We start from the raw sequence: 17423 nt of genomic DNA, 5'->3' as shown, positions 1-17423 counted from the left end.
AAGTCTGTATAGCTGTGATGATTTAAATATTTGCAGACATTTTGCCTATAATTCAGCACAGCTGTGACTTTAGGTAATATCACCCTTATATTGTAACCACCTTCCAAATTGTTTTACACACCAACTGAATCAAACTAGAAACTGATAAATACCATTAGGTGCCCAGCTTAGTTAAAAATCTATGTAACTTTAAAGTGAATTACACTATAAAGCGATGGAAGAAAAAAGTCACTAGTGCAGAATTAATAGCAAGTGATAGCTTCAGATTCACTAAAGAAACTATGTCTTGGTTCAGTCTGAATTATGCATAATGAGCTTTCCATGCCAGTGAAAATCCCTGTTTAGTCATGATATTTCAAGTATTTGCTTACATGATTGTTTATCTTTCTGTAGAGAAACACCATAAGATTTTAAGCTTACTGTAATGTCATTAGCTCTCCTGCTGGTATTTCCCACAAAATGAAACAGTACAGAAACCAATAAACACGAGTACACTCCCAGTTTAAAGTGCTCCTGTGGGATTTTTAAAGGTAAAGAAAATAAATACTGAACTACTCAAGGGAATACTGCAGAATTAATACATTGAAGTAGATTACATTTTACTAAAGATGCGCACATTGAAGTTCTATAAAATGAACATCTATGTCAATGAGAAGTTTATATGTTGTAATTTAATGAATATTTTTAATACTTCACAATTCCCTCCCAGTCCAGTACAGTGCCTGTCAGTCAGTCTTTCAACAGGACAAGAGCATTCACACCCTGACATAATACCCATGCTCCTTTGGTTAACTTTGATACTAATGATATCCACTTCATGATATATTACCCATGCTCCTTTGGTTACCTTTGATAACTAATGGCAGCCACATCCTATTACCAATGCTCCTTTGGTTATCTTTGATAACTAATGGCACCCACATCCTATTACCAATGCTCCTTTGGTTATCTTTGATAACTAATAGCACTCACATCCTGACATATTACCCATGTTCCTTTAGTTATCTTTGCTACATAAAAGCATCCACATCCACATATTACCCATGCTCCTTTGGTTACCTTTGATAACTAATGGCACCCACATCCTATTACCAATGCTCTTTTGGCTACCTTTGATAACTAAAATCATCCACATCTTGGCATATTACCCATGCTCCTTTGGTTGCTTTTGATAATTAATAGCACTTACATCCTGACATATTAGCCATGCTCCTTTGGTTACCTTTGATAACTAACAGCATCCACATCCCGACATATTACCCATGCTCCTTTGGTTAACTTTGATAACTAATAGGACCCACATTCTGACATATTATCCATGTTCTTTTAGTTGCCTCTGATAACTAATAGCAACCACATTCTGACATATAACCCATGATCCTCTGGTTACCTTTAACAACTAACAACACTCACAGCTTGAGATATTACCCATATTTGTCACCTTTGAAAATTAGCTTTCAGCTTCTCACAGATGCAGATAAGTTAGACTGTTTGTGCTGTTTTTCTCTCCATTTCTGCATCTACAGGTATTCAGTCAATTGCAGAAATAGTTTATTACTGAAGTGTCTGAGAATGGAATACTACAGTTTCCAGCATTACATTTTGCTGGCATTTGAAATATGTCGTGCATATTTAAGTAAATTGTTGCAACTGTGCTGTATAACAATATTTCTAAGGTCATGTGACTCTTTCTCCAAGATTACGCAACCTTGGACTTAGCAATTAAGATTAAGGTACAGGAGCAAAACTCACAAATCATGCAATAGAAGAGGAGTACAGTTCCTGTAAAATGATTGGTTACTAAAGTTGCACAGTTTCAAAAAGGTGGCATAACAGTGCAGTGGGTAGCATTGTCATCTCTCAGTAAGAGGTCCTCTGTTTTGATTCTTGGTTGGGGTACCTTGTGTGCAGAGTCTGCAAGTCCCCCTGAGTTTGTGTGGGTTTTCTCTGGGTGCTCTCATTTCCTCCTACATTACAAGCACATTCAGTAGGTGGATTGGACACTTTAAATTGACCATAGGTGTGAGTGTGGATGCATGTGTGTTGTACAGAAAAATAACCATGGCAGGGCTAGCCACTTGGCAGTGTGAACATTGACTCTAGACGATTGTCACTGTTAAAGTGACATCCTTACCCCATGGAAAAAAAGAGACGGACAGATGAATTGTGCAACTTTGTGTGTTACAATATTTTAAGATGCCATTGTGGTAAGCTTCTATGTATTCATTCTGTTATTTTGCATCTTGAGTAATCTAGATGCAATGTTACACTACAGATGTAACTGAAACAGGCAAACCTACCTTAATCACTTCTTATAATGCTGTAGCACCCAGCAACTGAATGACTGGAATGTTTTTGCAACCATTTGGCTATTTTGCTTTCTGTACAGAAATTGTTGGAAAAAAACATTCTATCCTTCTAAGGACATGCCTGGTTATACATCCTAGTGCAATATTCCATGAACTGTACCTAGTAACTGAGTTATACAAAAAGATGTAGCCCAATGGGGATTAACTATATGAGAAAATAGAGGGCCTACTACAGGTGCTCACTGCCACTTGCTCAAAATAGAAATTGCTCAGTCTCCTGCTAGCCTGAATTCCCATTTATACATAGCCCTCAGAACCCAATATTATAAACTATGTAGCCCTACCAGAGTCCTAATTTTAAGCCTAAAATTCTCACCCTGTTCTCAACCTGAGTCCTTACTCCCTTACTCTATGACTCCACTCCCCCACTTACCCTAAAGTACCTGATTGCTCCCTAAATCTAAAACTCCTACCCCCTTCCCTAAACATAAATTCTCCAATTGCTCCTTAACCATAAAACTCCCCTTCCACTCTCTAAACCTAAAAGTCCTGTCCTGTTCCCTCTTCTTGAAATCTCCCTTACTCTATATACCTAAAATCTGTCTTCCACTCCCTCCCCATGGCTGTGGCACTTACCTCACACAAACTCAAACAATGTCTTCAGGTGATTTGTATCATCTGCTTGCCTAAAGTCATATTCCATTCTGAGTATGAGCAGTAGCCTGCACAAGCTAGAATTATTCAAGTTCCTGTTTTTGAGACAGTGGTTTTCAAGCACTTATGACTCGAATGCATGCAGTAGAAACAAAAATACATGGACTGCTTGGTTCACGACAGCTGTATTCTAAATAATTTAAACAGAAAGCTTGTAATTATGATAGTGAAAATACTTCCTAACTTCTTTGCTCAAAGACTAATATAATGGGGAGACAAGGGCACAACATCAGAGACAAGTATTTAACTTAAATATTTAATAGAAAAACAGGTTTTGCATTAATATAAATTTTGTGAATGATATAAAATAATAAACTCTGTCTGGCATTACTGGCTGACTTTAAACCTTATTGATTTACCAGAAAATCAAAAATTTTATGTGGATCATGACAGAAATATGAGGCAAAAATCAGAGACGTTCTGCAAAATCAGGGTCATTTGAAAAGTATGTAGGGATAAGACACAAGTAGATAGAGTAATGGAAACACAGCCACTCTGGGGTATCAAAATTTAAAAAAAAATAGTGCAAGTTAACAAATGTGATTTGATAGAGTAAAATATTAAATTACATTGAGAAACATGATATAGAGAGTGACAGATAATGAATGAATGTTTGTAAATCTATTCACCAGCAAGGTATAGAAATCAGTGAATACAAATAAAGTCATGGTTTCTAGGCATACAGAACAAAACAAAACAAAACAAAAAAACTAACAACCTATTGCTTAATAATAATAAATAATTACTATGATAAAAATAAGCTGACATAACAGACAATCAGAATATAACAGTGTTTGGAAACAAATAACTAAAGACATGAGCAATAACTACACAAAGACAAAGATGTAATAGATGTAATAAAACTTGAGAAAATACCATATACTGATGACAATAGAGACACTAAAATAAGTTAGACAAAATATGATCATAATAACTAAAGTAAATAATTAACAAGAAGGTGAACAGTGTTGTGAAAGTGAATATGTACAGTGTTTTCCTAGGGAGGCTGACATGAGTACTGCAATACAGGTCACCTGCAGTAGTCAGAGGCCATACAACTCTGCCTTTTTTCACCTAAAGTCAAGATGTAGCTAGAAAATGGTTATCACTAAACATCCAATTTCCTTAATTTAATGCTGTAATCTATTGTAGCGCTCTTTAATTAAAATGAACTTCTTTTAGACCCAAGCTATATTATATTGCTCAGCACTTCTTACTTCCCCTTGGAGTTCAAAGGCCAGGCCACAAACAGCAGACTAATAAAAAATCGTAACAGTTTTATGGGAAGTACCCAGGAATGTTTTTATTAATAAAAATAGTAGGGCACTTACAAATTTGCATTTTAATAACAGCAACCATTTTAATCTCCACTGTTTCCATCTAAATGGATTATTTGTATTTCATGACCAGTAGATTTCAAAATTTCAAGTCATCATCAGATGTCAGAAAGATGAACGCTCTGTGACTTCTAATTCATTCTTGTTGCTTCTATGCTATTATTTGAGTGCCATAGCCATCAATACACTGTTGATAACTGCTGTCTTCCAGGCTTTAAAACACTGGCTGTTCTCTTGTTGCTTTAATAATCCGGGGATGAGGCAAGTTTAGTGGAAATGCATCACTTTTACAGGCAAAGAAAAAAAAACAAAGCTCTAACAATGACCTAATCACTGTCTTTATTCATTTATTCATGGAGATGGGCAGAACTGTTGTCAGCTTTGTAAGATCAGTTTCAGCTAGCAGCCCTCCTGATTACTTCACTTTTGATGGTTACTAATGATTTAATCCACTCAGGTGAAGGCAAAGCTCCTAGGTAGTACTTTGCCGTATGCTGTGCTGTAGTTTTCTACCATCCTACCTAAAGATACTGCTCAGTCACATTGTCTTACAATAACTCATATTGCAATCACATAGTTTAGGAATTCTATAGTTATCCTGTCATAGGAAGTATAGATGTTTCCTTTGGGGGCACCCTTGTTAAAAATAAACTGAAAACCCCCTAAGTAGAAAAACTGGGAGGAGAAAAACATCACCAAGGTGTGCTGTTTGATGCAGGTAGTACACAGAATGGGAATCATGGCTTCCTTTGATTACTTAGTAAATATGCTTGGCCTGGACCTTAGGGAGCAATGGAGGTATTTTTAAATAAAACATGCAGTCCCTACCACAGAGTTGAGACATAATGTGATGATATGGGTATGTGCCAGCATAGCCATCTGGAGTTTTGTAAAGAATGATATGTCCTTGAAATATTAAACTGATTTATACAAGATGCTTGTGTTATAAATGTATTAGAACTGTATGTCATTCGTACATCAACCTGGTTTGTACAGATGCTTGTGCTGAAAATGTATTTGTGAGGTTTGCTTGAATTAAAATGTGTCAACAGTGCACCCTGGTTAAATGAATAGAAATATACATGTATTAGTGTAACTGAATTAAATGTATATGTTTTAATAGAGGACACTGGGACAGCAATGGTTAACCAGCTTTAAGAAAAATAAGGGAAATGTAAATGAACTTAAACCATTAAAATGGTACCCCATGTTGCTGAATAGGACTGGAGATGGTAGGTCTGGGACAAAGCCTTTGTCTATTAGCTCAGTAAAAAGAGGGGAGGCCTCAGGCACTGCCATAAACATTTAGATGTATATTGTAGCATCTATGTTACAGTCCTCTCTCAGCTTCAAAGGGAAATACTGTGAGAACCTAGAGTCAGGTGACCAGACGAGGAGTCAGCCCTCCTGTAAATTATATTTTAGATATTACAAAGTGAAATCTCAGAGTATTGACTATTCTGTTTTGGGGAGCCTTACTAGAAATACCCTCACCCACATCAGCTTGCCTTGCGGTAGTAAGTAACTTAACCAGGGAACAGTAACACTTTTAGATTCAGTCAGGAATATACCGAAACTTAGTTTAGAGAAAGAGTTTTTCTTTATTTGTATGAGTCTGCCCATCAATGTTAATTTCAATATTTCCTGTTATTTGAACTCTGTGGTTTACTGTAAATATATTCAGTATTTTCATGTTCTTTTATTATTTATTATTAAATATATTTAAAACTTTTATTGTGGCTGGTCCTTGTAGAAAGTATCTAACTTTGGAGAGTACTTATGTTTATTTGGCGACACTGTGTGGGCCACTCCAGAAGGCTTAGCTGTCTTGGTCAACTACCATTTGTATTAGTATTAATATTGCACCGCATATTGGATACCTTTGTTAAGGGCCTTAGAATTGCTAATTGTGGGGTGTCTGGTGATAGTGATAACTATCTTATAGTCTGTGCAGAAGGGAGCATAGGTAGTAAACCTGTGCCAGCCTTTCCCAGGTGTGTGTGTGTGTGTGTGTGTGTGTGTGTGTGTGTGTGTGTGTGTGTGTGTGTGTTAGCTACTTGGGGCAGGGACACAAAGCACTGGGTTCACAAAGAGGGTTCTGGAGGAATTGGCTTAGATAGTCTGCTGAGGACCTAACCCTACAGCCGTACCAGTGGTGAGTCTTATTGGTGACCGGGAGGGAGACAGACAAAGAGAAATCCAGACCCCGGGCTGACTGCACTCCCTGTGTTCATAGGTTTGTACTAAGTTGGCTGCTCTTGTGAGCCATTTTAAGCTTAGCCAATTATCCCTTATGAGACTCAAACCCTGCACCTTGTGTTTGTAAGGCAAACACCTTAACCATTAGGCCACCCTCCCAACCCCTCTCTCCCTGTTCTTAAGGGAAATTGTGCTTGATGCAGAGAGGTCTGCATCTGGAAATACTGAGTATATCCATTTGTATTTCAAGTGCATGTTCCTCTCCAGTGTCAGTGGTAAGAATTCAAGCTCCTTGTTTACTGGCCCAGCATGGGGACATCACATAGTTGTGGCCATCACTATTGATAGGAGTGGTGGGCATCACACATAGAATTAAATCTTAGTCACCAACAATTTTCAATGCCCTTGTGTATCACCTACAGTGTAATGGGAAGGAGACATATAAAAGCATCCCATATATTCAGAATCATTGAAGTGAAAGGATAATATTTGTGCTCATTTGGGACTGAAGTCCAAGCCCTGCAGTACACTAAGCTTATGTCACTGCCACTGCACTAGCAAGACTCTATGGACAGAAAGGTGTTTACTTTTCAAGGAGCTTTATCCTTTCAGCTAGAAACCCCTCAGCATAGTGATGAAGGTCAAATTACAAATGCACAGATATAGAGTAAGTCATCAGCTTAGGCACTGTTAGAATCTCAAAAGTGAAAGGATAATAGGAGCTCTCACTTGGGACTTGAACCCAAGACTGTCAGCACAGTATGCTGGTGTCAGAGCAGCAGGACAAACAAGACCCTCTGGCCAGTTAAATGTTGACACATAGTCTGTCCTTATCTAAAGCTTATTAGTAAGATGCTATAAATACTGTCTAGTAGAAAGACGGGAGTTCTGTCCGCCCAGTATCAAATGAATGATACCTGAATGCACTAACATTTATTATACCTGTAACAGAAGGGAAATACTGCCAGCCCATCTAGCTGGAATTTTGTAAATAATTCTATGTCATTTGTGAATATTAATATGATTTTTAAAGAATGTCACAAAAGGAAATATTGCCAGCCCAGCTATCTGGAATTTTGTAAATAATTCTGCCATTTGTGAATATTGATGTGATTCATACAGAAGTGTGTGTAAAGGTGTAAGGTACTGAGCTAGAATGTAACCACAACCTGACCTGCTGGCTTGGAATAGAAATGTATATAAACTATTGTAATTGCGTAAATGTATATGTTTTAACAGTATTAACTAGAACATAGAGGGTTAACTTGCAAAACATCAAAAAAATAAGTTGAAATTAAATTGTTTTACGATTGTGCTATAAAAGTTATCTGTCAGTTTCAGTTCGGTAGCAGACACAATGTCTAGAGCTAGAGTTTTTTGTATTGTCTTGGAAGAGAAGTAATTACTAGGTTTGAGATGCAGAAGTGTTTTGCAGTTTTATGACTTCCAGGGTCTTCAAACATCTGAGAGATATGTATTTTTCACACAGAGATGTTAAATTATATTAGTTTTTGACAAATGGGGTTTAACCCAGCAGTTATATTTGATATTAATTTAAGAACTCTTTGAGAGAAAGAGAGGAGGCATTTTGTTACCTCGGTGGTGGAGGTTTTGGCTTGGCCACTCAGCTGAGATCTCAGCCCTATAGCTGTGTCAGTGGAGAGACTTACTGGGGATCTGGAGTAAGAGGGAGAAACAAACCCCAGACTGACTGTGAGCTCTGTGTAAGGGAAATTGCACTTTACTGTGTGTGTACTTGTCATCCTCACAGTGTGTACGTTCTCCACTGTTGCAAGTGGTAAAGATTGAGGCTCCTTGATTACTGGGCCAGTACAGAGGCATCACAATACCCAACACTTGAACATCAGTTAAAGTTCACTTATGAGGGTTATGGGTCTCCTACTAAGAAGAAAGAACAAGAGTACACATCAGGGACAAGACAGGGATGTGGGATACTCAGATAATAGATGATGGATAATGCTCAACTGTACAGTTCTTCACAGAATATCCAGATTTTTGCCTCATATTTTTGGTCCAGTTTTCATAAAATTGTGGTTTTTCTGACAAATTAGTGGCAACCCATTAAAGACTGAAGTCAGAAAATAAAGACATACATTTCAGTTTCAGACTTCATACCCTTCAAAAAATCCATGCTAATGTAAAACCTGTTATTTTATCAACTTTCTAAGTTTGTAAGAGCAATATTTAAAAATTGTCCCTATTTGTAGGCCTTTGTCCCACTTTTACTTATGGCTTTGTCCTGATTTCTTGCTCTAAGAGGTTGAGAGTTATGTAGATGAACATTTTGTGGATGATTTGTTTTTTTACTTGAAGTGACACATTGGAGAAGAGCAAATAATTCTTCTATGACTCAAACACTAGTATATCTTTCCTAAAGTTTATTTTAGGAGACAGTGGCAATTCTGTGAGCATTTTAGATTTAACTATCAAACTAGATTTTGCTAAAGGTGCCTTTAATGGTGATATTTTAGAAAATCAACATTTGGAAATCATTCTTTCATGTGATGAATGCACATCCTTTTTTAAGAAGAAAAATATTCCAAGATGCCAAAGGATCAGAGTTTCTAAACTGATTACAGATGATACAAGATTTTTAATATAAATGGATTATATAAAAATATTAGGGTACAGATGCTATAAAATAGATGTATTAAACAAAGTAACAGAAAAGATTATTCATAGTAGAAAGATAAAATATCCCCTCACATTAATTATAGGTGGTACAGAGAAAACTAGACAAGGGCTTTTATAATATAAATGTCAATAGATGTATTAGGTTTGAAAAAGGTATGTAGGAAATGCAAAATGATATCATGTAATCAAGACTTATTTGCTGTGGTACGTCATTAAATAGATTTTATATTTAAGAAGACCATTACTTTAAAAGGATTGTTAGAACATTCTGGTACATTGATACCATTACTGATTACTGATAAAAATAAGAGAATGTACAAATGTGGAGAATGCAACATATGTAGAATCATTCATGATGGTCGATACATTATCATTTCAAGGTATAATAGAAGTATAGATGCTTGGTCACATTAAACTTGTAAAGTATAAGGACTACTTTATGATGCACTTTTCTCCACATGCAAAGCATTTTATAGGTTCATAGGTGTGTACTAAACTAATGGCCCTGGAGCCTTTACAAGCCTAGCCCATAGGATTACCCTGGCATCGTGCCACCCAACCTTAGTTCCTAGTGTCTATGTCGAGTAGAGCCACTGGAGTGATCCCTGGGGTGAATTTTCTATTTCCCATCTACTCATCAAGATTTCTCTTGAAGACGGCCAGTGAGGTGTTCTGCTTGACATGTATGGTAAGTCTATTCCATAGCATGGGCAGTCTCTGGGTTATGAACCTGTCCCTCCAGCACGTTTTGTTGATTGTGGTAATGAGGTTGAGGTCTCTGGATCATGTGGTGCAGAAGGATTGGGATTTCTTTAGATGTAGCATTTCTAACAGAGCTGGGTCAGACATGGCTTTGTAAGTCAAGCAGAGATCACCTCCAAGTAGGCGAGATGAGATGGAGAACAGTTAGAGTTTTTTGAGTCTGTCCATATATGACAAGTGTTTAAGGCCTAGGATCCTCTTTGTGAGGTACTTTTGCAGCCTCTCCAGTTGTTGCAGGTGTCTAGTGAGGTACATGCGAAATGGGGCATTGTACTCGATGATTGGCCTAATGAGGGAAGAGTAGAGGGAGACAATGACTTCTTTCTTCCTGGATGCAAAACCCTTAGTAATGAGATGTGCCACATAGAAGGACTTTCTGACCACAGTGGCAATGTGGTGGTCAAAAGAGAGGCTGCGGTCAACCTGTGTTCCCAGATCTCTTATAACGTGTTCTGTGTTCAGTGGACTACCATCAATGTGGTAATTTAAGGGAACCGGGTTTTTCCCAAAGGGGATGAAGACACATTTTTTGCCATTGAACTTAAGGCCATGGTTCTGACAGCAGTCATTGGTCTCATTAAGTCCTTTCTGTAGGATGTCAGCATCACTTGGGGAGTAAATAATAGCTCCCAACTTGCAATCATCTGCACACTTTGTCAGCCAGAGTCCCTTCATGTTGGCCTGGACTTCAGAGAAGTAGATACCAAACAGGAGAGGACCCAGGACCGAACCCTGTTGGACTCCTCTCGTGACTGGTCGGTAGTCTGACTTGGAGTCAGCTACTTTCACACTGTGGGTTCTATCTGTGTGCCAGTTTGCAACCCACGTAGTGATATAGGGGTTGATGCCTAGCTTAGTAAGTTTTTCTATGACTCCTGAGTGGGGAATGGTATCAAAGGCCTTGGCTAGATCAAGGTAGGCTGTATGAACCACCTTACCTTCATCCACAGCTCTGGTGACTGACTCAAAGAAGTCAACCAAGTTGAGCAGGCATGATCTACCCTTCACAAAACTAAACTGTGTAGGATCCAGAGTTTGGAGAGTCCCTATATCCTTGTTTATTAGGTCCATGATAATGCGTTCCATAGCTTTGTATATCAGACTGGTCAGGCTAATGGGGCAATAGTTCCCGGGGTCTGTAGTCGCTCCTCCTTTGTGGAGAGGGATAACTGTAGCAGTGCACAATTTGGTAGGGACAAAGCCTGATGTGAGGCTGTGATTGAACAAGGTGCACAGGTGAGGTGCCAGTTCACTCTGTACTTCATGTAGAACACAGCCAGGGATACTGTCAGGTCCCATAGACTCTGTATTCTTGGCCTTGGACAGTGCTGTTTTAACCTGTGCAGCAGTAATACTGGGTGCCTGGCAATCTACTGGTATTGTGAGTGGTCCTTTGGGGGGATGGGTAAAGTTAGCACTGAATCTGTTCGCCAGTATATTTGCAATGTCTGTTGGTTCAGTATAGCAGACACCATTGTGCAGTAGCTCAGTGCAAATCTGGGTATTGCCATGGAGATTCTTTACATAACTATAGGAAGGCCTTGTGGTTGTCTTTACTATCTACTGCAATTCTGTTTTCATAGCTAGCTTTAGAGGATTTGATGAGGGATCTCAACCTTTTGCTGAGGCTGATAAAGGAGTTTTTTCAGTCTTGGGACTTCACCTTATTCCACATCAGTTTCCTCCTTCTGTTGTAGAGTTTGTTTATGGCAAGAGACCACCAGATTGGCTTCCTTTTTTTTGAGGAGAGCATCTTAGTTCTATTGGGTATGGTGAGATCCATGCATTTCTGTACATGTTCGTACAGTGCATTGGGATATGATATGGCAGTCATGCAACTATTCTCCATTTGCATGGGTGCCGTGAAGTTAGCCAACTCTGTTTTTAGGAGCCCAAAGTTAGCTTTGGAGAAGCTTTTCATGGTGGTTACCTTTGTTGGGGGAGTGGGAGGGATGTGGATTTCCAAGGTGATTAGCTTGTGATCGGATCTTACCAGGGAGGAGTTGACTATTGGTGTAGAGCAATGGTCACCCATGTTAGTAATGACCAGGTCAAGGATGTTGCTACCTCTAGTGAGGATAAGAACGAGTTGTTCCAGGGCATTGGAATTAATGAATTCCAGAAAGTGCTGGGCAAGTGTATTGGTACATGAGTAGTTTTCCCAGTTAATGGAGGGGTAGTTGAAGTCGCTCAGTATGAGTGTTAGGTTGGACCCTAATATTCTCCAGGGTGCTTAGGAATGTGGAGTGTGAATTATATAGGAACAACAAGTAGAGAATTGTTTAAAAGAGTAAAGGAGCATATTTATGTCATAAAAATTAAAATTGGAAGCAAGGTAAATAAATCTCTTTTTAAACATTCTAGAAACATCAAATGCTCTGCTTCTTTGTACTTACACAAGTGCTGTGGTTTTGTTTTGTTTTGTTTTGAAGTGTTTACACTCGGCCAGCATTTGCTGTTTTGCTGTTCTTTCTGAAGTATAAAATTACTTTTCATTTCAATCTTGATATAATGCAGCAGAATTATTACTAAGATTGCAAATATTTGATGAATGGTTTAAAGAAATGGCACATCATGCCTGATGTACAGGAGGTAGGCAGCATTGGTGATACAACTAAACCGAGAAAATAATGATGTGGAAGGGACACCTCTGACATAGGTGGAGGACAATGGTGGCATTTATTTTAACTGGTTATATATTTGCAGCTGGTCTGAAAGGAAAGAAAAGCAATACTTGCACATGGGCAAATCAAAGCAAAAGGCAAGTTTAACTTCTTTAAAATGCAAGAAGTCTGACAATACAATGAAAGCCCTCCTTGAAAGAAGAGATTGTTGATTTAATAGCAATACCTTAATTTTTTACAAGAAAGCTTGCATCTAAAATAAAATCATATAGAAAAAGCTTAGTGTAACCTTTGATTTAATTTTACACTGAACATACATCTGTAACAGTGTGGTGGCCTTGAGCTTTATCTCCCTATATTCCTTGGGCACATGTAAGCAGTATCACCTAATTGTTCAATTCCTCTTGGTCTGGATCATCAGCTCCATTCTACACTAGTGAATGATAGGTCTTCTATAGGAGGAAGAACAAGCCTGACAGCCATTATAACTCCACACAGAGGCTGCTGAATCCCCCTTAGTACTTTACAGTGCTGTCAAAGGGTTTGAAATGCAATAGGCCTTGAGATCGATAGACATGCATCCATATATAACTCACAGTACCTAGATGTGATCCTGGTCTATACTGGAGATTCTACTTCAGAAAGTAGCTATGACAGATGCTCCTTACCTCTCACTGTGAAGAGAGGTAAGCAGGCTGAACTCTGTTATTCCTCTTTTCCCTTGAACCACCCCTAACAGACACCAGAGCTGCTAAATCAAACTCAGGTCATTTGGGTTATAGTCAGAGCTTGTCCCTCTTTTACAACAGAGCAGCATCTGAAAATATAGAGGAACATGGCATACTTTCATGGGATAAATAAATTAATATGTATCACAGTAGAAAGAACTGAAAAAAACATCTAATGGTACATAAATTAAGAAGATACTGACATGGTGCAGTTGTTAATTTCAATAAAGCCTGCTCGGTCATAAACACAGCATTTTAATAAAATGTGTGACTTCATCTTTTTTGTCTAATTCTGCAATAAATCATATGTTGACATTGGGCTCCAGAGTGCGATCTTTGTATCTTTTCATGGTGATATTGAGGCAGCTTAGAATAAATGTACAGGTAAGATAAGCAACCTTCATTCATAGTTCTATGACTGCACAGCAGGAGTAATGTGCTTTTGATACATGAGTAGATGGATATTAGAGTAGTCATGTATCATAAATATAGTCAATTTTTAATCTCCACTTGCAGACTATTTTTAATTTGAATATAGATTAACATAAACTAAGAGAAGACTGCTCAAAACCAAACTAAACTGCTCAACATAAATGTTAGTGTAACAAATATCAATACCAAGTCTACAGCACACACTTGTCACAGTGTCATGATGACAATAACTTGTCAAATAATACATTTTCCATGGCTTATAACCTAAATGTTTTAACATCTGCTCAGTCCACAAAACATAGTAATATTCTCTGGTTTTGAAGAAAGGAGTGCACAAAGGCATATCCTAAACACTGAAGTACCTCAGGAGAATCAGCAGGAGAAAATATGCTATGTTTAAAAAAAGAGTCAAGTAAGAACAAATTTAAACATTCAGAACATGTACACTACATGATTTCATGGACAGACAAGTATAGCTTTTTTCACAGCAGTGGGGGCAGATGATTGGAACAAACTTCCCAAGGAGATGCTACTGTCAAAACAGTAAGGAAACGCAGGATTACAAGAGGCAGATATAAGATGATTCATGTATTGCCAGAACTTAAAGCTTGTAGCTAAGTAAAATGAGCAAAATGTAAATGTATGTGTTTATTTCTGTGTGTGTGTGTGTGTGTGTGTGTGTGTGTGTGTGTGTGTGTATGTTTGTGAGATGTCATGGTTTTGGTGAAGTTTTTTTATTGGCCTTACGGTCTCTCATCCATCATCACAGCACACAAGCCCACACACACACTCATATAGCTAAAATTTCCTTTCCATATTATATTTAATATTTGGCAAATAGTGCAACACTACAGCCATTCTACTAATTAAATACTGTGCTAAATGAAACTTCTTATGATGTCTTTATTTAGGTTAAGCCCTGGTTCTGGCTCGTACTACAGATAACTTAAGATTTAGCAAGGTATTATTTTCTACATCAGTTTTATTCATTTGTTAATAAGGTAAATGCACTAGGCACAAGCTTCTTGCCAGGAGTGACACAAAAGCACTGTCTAGTTAAATAACTTACTTTAAGACATACAAGACAAATCTGTAGGGTGAGAGAATCAAACCCTGCACTATAGAATAAATCTTGATAGCAGCACCTAGTCTACATCATACGAACTAACCTTTAAGAGCACCACTTTGGGTTACTAATGGAAGTATGGAAGTGATGCACTATCCATTAGGATTACCACATTTTAAAATGCATAAAAAAGAAATATGTCTAAAGGCAAGAAAGTTAATACCAGCATCTAGTTCAAAGAGCAGGTTTCATTTTAAAAAGTAAGTAAGACTTTACATACACACACACACACTCTCTCACACACACACACACACACACACACACACACACACACACACACACAGACACACAGACACACACACACACACACACACACACACACACACACACACACACACACACACACACACACACTCACACACTCACCCACGCACAGACACACACACACACGTGCGCTGCACGCCACTGCATGCATATACATTATACATACACACACGAGCACACACACACACACACACACACACACACACACACACACACACACACACACAGGCATAACAACTTGCAGGACACCACTTCAGAAACAACTATCATGCAGCAAGTCAGTCACTCTGTTACCCTTACCATGCTTCAATTTACAGGACACTAACAAAATTTGACAAGAAAAAAGTTAGTTTTTTTTTTTTCTCTTTTGGTTTATGGTAGGTATGTTATGCAATATAAACCAGAATCGAGCAGCAACAAATGATATTTGTATCATTTGTCCAGATTTCATTTCAGGAGTCTGTTTATCATACTACAAAATCCTTCTCTGGTCCTAAATTTTGGGGAAACAGCTTTCATATTTCTAGATGGGAGAAAAATCATCTGCCTAATAAAGGTATACATGAGACAAAGTTTACAAGTATTTTTGACTACTTATCTGCCACACTTTAGCCATATATAATTACTTTCTCAAGAGTTCTGATGCATGCATTTCTAAGGCTGCACTTCCAATGCTAAAACACCAGTAAGTTCCCTAAAGATGAATGAAATCTGAAGGGATGCGTATCTAACAGCAACTGTATCTATATTATTTTAATGTACATCTGAACACAAAAATTTTGGGTAAATAATGTGTTAGTTCACATCTTTTAAATAACACTTTCATTAAAAATATATATCTTTTTTTCAATTAGATTCCAGCTAACTTTTGGAGCTGGAAATTAGGCTTCTTACATTCACTGCTACCATTACACAAAACGGTTCTCCATCCTACACATCAGAAGTGTTGTGCTTGTCTGGCTGTCACACATTTCTGTCACCTAAATAAGTCTAGCAATGTCTATACCAAATACCATCAAAATCTGCAACTGCTACACTTAAGGAACAAATAAGCTTTAAAATATCCCACTAACAAAGTAAAACAAAATCATAATGGGCTTTCGTAATTTTGATTGTCAAAAGAATATATTTATCCCTTCTTCAACACAGGCTTGACCTTTCAGGGCATATTATGTAGTTTCCCAGAAATTTTCCTAACTAATACTGGACAAATTGAAGCAGTCCTGCAATGTATGACATACAATGCTAGAAATAAATGTTACCCATTGTTTAAATTTATTTCAGGCACTCCAGCAGATGGCTGCAATCAGATCAGCTTACATCTGAGGTAACACTGCTAAAGAGATCAGACCAAAGCAAGCCGCTCATCACTGCATTCAGTTTTTTTAATAGTTCACTGGGTCATATTCTAGTAGGTTTCAATAGTTTTAAAAATGTTTTTTTCTTTCTTTCAATAGCTCTTGAATATCTTCCCTGCTATCTAAATTATTTTAACTCTGCTTCAGCAATATATATTTATGTTTGAAGATTGTATTATTTTTTTGCATTAAAGACTTCATTTTATTTTAATCCATACCTAAGCTACACTGAATCTAATTATCATAAATTAAGATATTAAGTTCTGTAAATAATTAAGGGGAGGCTGCAAAGACACGTAATATGCATGACAATGGAAAGGCAGGTTTAACTGTTTTTGCAACACTAATAAAACTTTCATTCAACTTGCACATATACAGGTAAAAGGTACCATGAAGCTGTTAATGTATAAGTAGAAACAGAGTTTGACTTACCTATTTGCAGATATAAAGGGAAGTCATTCTTTTCATTAGATGCTCAAAGGTATTGAGGATTTATTGAAGTTCTATAGCTGTTTTCTGTACCTCTCTGGGTTTCCTGACTTTTCTCCTCTTCATGTAGTAAACATAATAAAAATGCTATTGCTGTTATTTTCCAGGCAGATACTGTGCAGGAGTGAATGATCAACAATGTGTGTGTGTGTGTTTGTGTGTGTGTGTGTGTGTGTGAGTGAGTGAGTGAGTGAGTGAGAAAATGAAAAGACAGAGAGAGAGCAAGAGGCAGAGGAGGGAGGGAGAGAGAGTCAACTGGGAGAACAGCCACAACAGTCATATATCAGTCATGATAGCAGCAAACAGAACTGCAAACACACACACACACACACACACACACACACACACACACACACACACACACACACACACACACACAACATAAGTTCTGTTATTTGAGAAATTTTTCAATGTCTAGCCCTTGGA

At 37.7% G+C, this 17423-nt stretch overlaps 1 protein-coding gene across 1 annotated transcript in view; it reads right to left on the bottom strand.

Moving 5' to 3' along the window:
• LOC122802668 (norrin cystine knot growth factor NDP) overlaps nt 1-17140 on the bottom strand; it is a 673208-nt gene extending 656068 nt beyond the window's left edge. Inside the window, exon 1 of the mRNA XM_044072377.1 lies at nt 16941-17140. The gene's annotated coding sequence lies outside the window, so the exon portion shown is untranslated. The remainder of the gene's footprint in view (nt 1-16940) is intronic.
• Between the last annotated feature and the right edge of the window lie 283 nt (nt 17141-17423).

The sequence above is a fragment of the Protopterus annectens genome, chromosome 5.part0 (assembly GCF_019279795.1).
Source record: "Protopterus annectens isolate FY-2018-M chromosome 5.part0, PAN1.0, whole genome shotgun sequence".
In the NCBI taxonomy this organism is placed as follows: Eukaryota; Metazoa; Chordata; order Ceratodontiformes; family Protopteridae; genus Protopterus; species Protopterus annectens.
Note: the sequence above shows the minus strand (reverse complement) of the source record. Positions and strands in the feature narration are given on the sequence as shown.